Here is a 6,000-nt window from a genome sequence, read left to right on the forward strand (position 1 = left end):
GCAAAGTAAAGACTCCAGTGTAAGGAGGAAAATAAGGGGTGATAGAGGACAGCTTTGTTGGGTGCTATTAGTAATTGGAAAGGATGGAGAAGTGAATCCATTCACCTCGAATGAAGCAGAAGTAAACAGACTTGATCCAGGATAGCATTCTACGGCTGAGATCTTTATAACAGTAAGGTCCCTAAATTCTCAATCCACTCCATTGAAAGCCTTTTCCACGGCAGTAAATAACAATACAAATACTGTAGAAGATGATCTGCATGAGCCAAGTGGATCAAGTTTACAACTATGCAGACATGGTCTCCAGCCTTGCTGGTAGGAATAAATCCTAACGAGTATTCACATTTAGTCTTGCCAAACAAACCCTTACGTAATTGGTTGTAAAAAGTTCTGTATGCAGTAATGTGTGATTCCACAAAAGAAAAAAGGATTAAAAGTTTCTGGAGGTTAAATTGAAAAAGACAATGTTCAGATACAATAGCAGAAAATATATTGTTATATACCCAGAGCAATCCTAAAAAGAAAATAAACTGAACAAGGACTGCATATATTTCATGGTGGCTTTGTGTCTTTTATTAAGGTTTGGAAACAGGGATTTTAATTTTTTTAAGAGGGGGATAGGAAAGATTAATCGGACAAATTAAAAAAAAACTGTTTTACTGATAACATTAGAGGTTTCTCATTCTGTTTAGTGTCAAAAACATCTATTTTATGTGACTTGATTATGTATCTTTGTAAATTAAGCTTTAGAGAAAACCTGTATCTTATGCTCAGATCATTCAAACTGTTATTGATATTGTAAGTACCATCCCCTGTTGCCCACTGTAATGTGTTTCCATTGCCTGTGTGAACAAGCCCTGAAAAGGGACAAACACAAATATTGATTTCTTTATGATTAATAACTGTATAGTGTTATTAGGACTTTACATTTACATTCTTTGTAAATTTTTGGCATTCATTTTCTATGTACTGCATGTTTTAAAACTTTTTAAAAGAAGAATCTTAGATTGCAATAAACTATTGACAGGATAAAAGAAGTGACATCTCTGTCCACATAGACATTCTGTCTTTGCTAAAACCTTTGAGCCGGTTTCAACTAATAATCTCATGCTGTGCATACATCCTCATTAAGCATAAAGCCTGAATTTTTCATAAAGGTCATAAATGTTATCCATATAATATGATAAAAGCAACAATGATGTTTCATTTTTTTAACCCATGCGACACTGACTAGGATGCTGATGTATCACAGTCTGCAACCCTTGGGCAATCATAAGCCTTTGAAAAAGCACAAACAATTATAATAGAATTGCAGGAACAATTTATTGGCAGATCCTTTGTAATCACAGTTTCAAACAGCCCCTAGGTTGCTACAATGTAGTGAATTTTACCAGTTTTTAAAAAACAAAAAAGCAAGTATAGGAGTCAAAGGCACATAATGTGATGGAAAAAATTCTCCATTGGGGTCAAGTGACCAAGAAGAGTGAGGTAAAAAAAAACAAATTTTCTTCTATTCTATCCAAATAATGGCTGCAGATAAGTATTTAAAGCAGTTTTTTGTTATTTTATTTAGGGTAAATAAAGTACTCACAGCTCTTTATTTTGGTTCTATGATGTGTATTTAAATACTTTTATATTATATGAAAGTTTATTTAAATTATATGTGGCTATTTATATTGGATGGAAAAAATAATATTGCTCATTCAATGAATAAAAAGCTGAAATATTGTTGCACTCAGGGATGTTTCCTTATTCATAGTGTTAATAATATATTTTGATTCACATGCTAAAAAAAAAAAAAAGATGAATTGCAGTGTAGGTTCTCTCACAAGTCCATTTTATGAGAAATGTCACATGTAATTGATCCCCTATTTCCCTGTGCATGAAAGCCGTATAGATATTATATTACACTAACATTTAATTGGAACCAATTTAGAAGTCTATAACATAAGATGTAAATTCCAGCATCAGGAAGCAAATTTCTCAGAATTGGAGATCAGTGACTAATAAATATTTATAGCTGCCTAAATGATGCCAACTTCTGTATAAAAAGGTGAACATAGAAGACACTGCAGATATGTGACAGAGTACACAGTAGTATAATACATGTTTAGTTATATGCCATGCCTATTTAGAATTAGGCTTACCCTGTTAACGTAAGGCTCCACAGTATTGACCTATAAAGGTAGGTCTTTAATGAAATGCTCTTTAAAACTAAAGATTTAACCGTGAGATGCAAGCAGGGAACACAAACATACCTACTGCAGGCAAGGCATGGTCAGGCTAAATTTTGCAAATTTGTTTTTGATGCATAAATTATATTTTCATTAGTTTTTTTTTTCTTGGGAAGTGCCCATAGTTTGCTTTTTGTTTTTTATTCAGGCATACAGAGCATGTACCCTGAGCTCCAAGGCCTCTGTGCTCAATGATCAACTGTGTTTCAGTGACCTTCTGTACTCCAGTGACCCTTAAATTCATTTTAAGCCCCGGAGACCCATTGCTTCAGTGACCATTTGTGTTGCAGTGACCCTTACCAAACAGTTCACTTATTAAAGCTCTCCAACGCTGGAGAGGATACACTTTCATTAGTGAAGCTGGGTGATCCAGCAAATCTGAAATGGATTTGGTACAGGATTCAAAACATTTGCTAACAAATAGCAAATAACTTTTATGAATTCTATTCCAGGTTTGCTGGATATTCCAGGTTCACCAGCCTTGGAGAGCTTTAATATATCAGGCTCAATGTCTACATTGGCAACCATTAGCTGTGAGCCCATTGCTAAAGAACATAGAGGGCCTGTTTTAATAAAGCTCTCCAAGGCTGGAGACTGGGGAAAATAGACTATCATCGGTGAACTTGGTTGATCCAGAATACATAGAATGGATCTGGTCCAGAATTGAAAATATTTGCTAACTAATAAATGATTTTTTAGGAAATCCATTCCAGGTTTGCTGGATTACCCAGGTTCTCACATGATAGTCTATCTTTTCCAGTGTTGGAGAGTTTCAATAAATCAGGCCCAGAAGGTTGCATTTCTTCAAAGTGGAACCTGTTCTGATTGTCACCAGCCAATGGGAAATGCTGCCTGATGGGTACATTAAAAGGCTCAAAGCCAAATATTGCCATGGTTAACAGCTGTTAGGGTGTTGTGAAGGTGCACAGTGGCTGGGCTGCTTGCTATTTACCTTAAGGTATTTTAGGTGAACATCAGGGTTATTTGGTTCTTTTAAACCAAATTAAATATTGAATTTTTAAATTATTTTGCAGTCAACCTGAATTCAAACAGCAATTGTTAGGACACAAACAGCAAAAATAATTTCACAAAAGGTATATCCTTTCCCCAATTTATTCAAAAATAAAAAAAGTGATACAACATTCTCAAAACATAATGCTCTAGCTGGGAGTGTTGTAAAATCCCCCAAATAAGGAGACAGGTGGTAAGTAGTTTCTTAATATTATTATTTTCTCTCCAACCAGGTTTTGGGAAACTTTTCACAATTTTAGTCTTTGTCAGAGTGTGGGTGAAATCAGGACAGTAAGGCATGAACAGCAAAAACATTCTCAAAAGTGCTAAACTTCTGCACATAAAATGATTTTCTGTATTTGCCAGTATCCTCACTGGGGAGATTTCCCATTACTTCCTGCCCTGATAGGAAGGGAGGGAAAGTCTACCCAGTAGGGGCAAAGGTACCAATTAAACCCTGCTGTGTCTATCCATTCTCTGGTCTACCATCTTTTCTGTATTAGTTGTTTTTTCAGCAAGTACAGAAACTACCTGTTGATCTTCTCAGAAATGTATTTTTTTTTTATTTTTTGTGAGCAAAAACAGCTCAAAAACAAATGTATGTTGTGTGTTTTAGCAACATAAATGTATGTTTAAAATGTTTTAGCATCAGAACTTTCTCACTGACATGAAACAAATACAAAGAGATAAGCAATTCTTTTTTTTTTTACTTTAACTGCCTTTGCTGCAAACTTATCCTTAGTCAAAGCTCCCTTATGGGTCTAGGACATGTCTTGCCATTTAGTAACCACCAGGCCAAGCTGTCTGGAGGTTATTGCAATATAGGACATCCCATACATCATGAGACTGGGGTATTTTCCCTCAAACTGACCATTAACACCCAACATTTTTTCCTCTGACCATTATGGACTACATATCTATCCTGCTTCAAAGTGTTCATCTATCTAAAGTTTAAAGTTAGGAAAATCCATGATTAAGAAATATTTAAACCAAACATACACAATTAGTCTGAAGTAGAGGGTAAACACCATGCTCATTATGTCCCTGTTAGGCTAAGTCTACTGGCTCATTCAATCTGGCTCTGTTTACCATCAGTTTGGATTTCTAGGTGTTCGCTCCTCAAGAGAGTTCCATGTGGGAGGCAGCAAGTGTGGAAACAGACTTCATTTGGGATATTTGAAAATCCTTTGTGATTTTTATAAAAATGCCCAGTTCTTATATCTTTTGTAGAAACAGATAAAAGATTTGACCCCTAAGCAAGAATTGAGTTCTCTCAAAAATACAAACCTGAAGTGAACTTTGGAAACTGAATTGCACCACAGCGTGATTGGAAAATTTGTTTGACCATAGTATTCTGCTCCACATAAAATATCTGAATGCAATAGAAAAATGATTGTCCATGCAACTTGAATTTACATTTGGTATTCTGGGTACTATTTTATCATTAGGATTGCATTCATATTCATCTATTCCTCTGTCTGGCACCCTCTGTCATTTTATGATTTTATTTATCATTCTTCTAAAGTTTCATCTTGAATTTGTTGAATGCATGAATTATAGCACTGCGGAAACTTAAAACTGACACTGCAGAGAACACAGTTGTTACAGCAGCATTGACAGCTAGTAGTGAACTTTACAAAGCTGTTACATTTCAGCAGTGGATCCACAAGGGCTATTGAGGAGCAATTTAAAGGAAATATGTAGACTGCCACTACTGAACTTCTCATGAAACAGCTCGTTGCCAGGATTTATGCTAATCCTGGTAAAATACCTAAAAACTTTTTGACTAAGAACCAGTATGCAGAAAATTTTTGTTACATACCTGTTCCAAGCTAGTCATCAAAACAGAAAAGAAAGCAGACAGCCACACAACCAGCATTTTCAGAAGGAGTTTAGCATTGAAATATGGTTGACTGCAGCAAAACAGACCTCGCAGCCCTATACAAACACCATTCCAACAACCCACCCCTTTTACTTTAAATAATAACCACACCGCCTTTTATACTATAACCTAAAATAAATACCATAAAGCATAAATTAAACTTTTACCCTAATAAACATTATTTACCATTATTATAACAATTAACATTTTAACCTTACTGGTTGCTGGTCCTCGTTGGCACCCCAATTACACAGGTGGTCTGCCTCACCAGAATAAATATATATAAAATTGTTCCCAGTCACCACACCTCCTAGCTAGGGAACAACATAACCCTTCTTCTTTTACCACAGACCATGACCATATGTTATCCAAAACCAAAATTCCACCAAAACCATGGAGATTCCATACCAAAGATGGGTCCCCAATCCACAGTAACATTGCACCAAATGACCAGTAACCCCCGAGGACCTCAACGGCTCAGACCCTTTGAACACCATCCTAACCAAACCTTAAATATAACCAAACAGTCCCAAAAAATAGGGTGGGCGGAAAACTTTCTTCTCACCTTCTCTAAGCTAATGGCCTCCCACTTCCTATTACTGACGTTTTAACAACTTCACCCTCATTCATCTCCACCCCCCCCCCCTTTAACCCCACCTTTTTCAAACTTCCGAAACAAAATAAATAAACTCTTTTCTAGCCTGCTCCCTGTCTGTCTAGTCATGCCGGCCTTTCTCTATGCTCCAGGCCTGATATTGGTTCCTTTGTCACATATTTCTACATAACACAATGGACATGTTAGGGTCCAGCTCTGGGGGACGAAAACAATGTTTTCCTCCTATTCATCTTTAATGGCAAAAAAAAGCCTTGAAG

This window comes from Pyxicephalus adspersus, chromosome 1 (genome assembly GCF_032062135.1).
Source record: "Pyxicephalus adspersus chromosome 1, UCB_Pads_2.0, whole genome shotgun sequence".
NCBI lineage: Eukaryota > Metazoa > Chordata > Amphibia > Anura > Pyxicephalidae > Pyxicephalus > Pyxicephalus adspersus.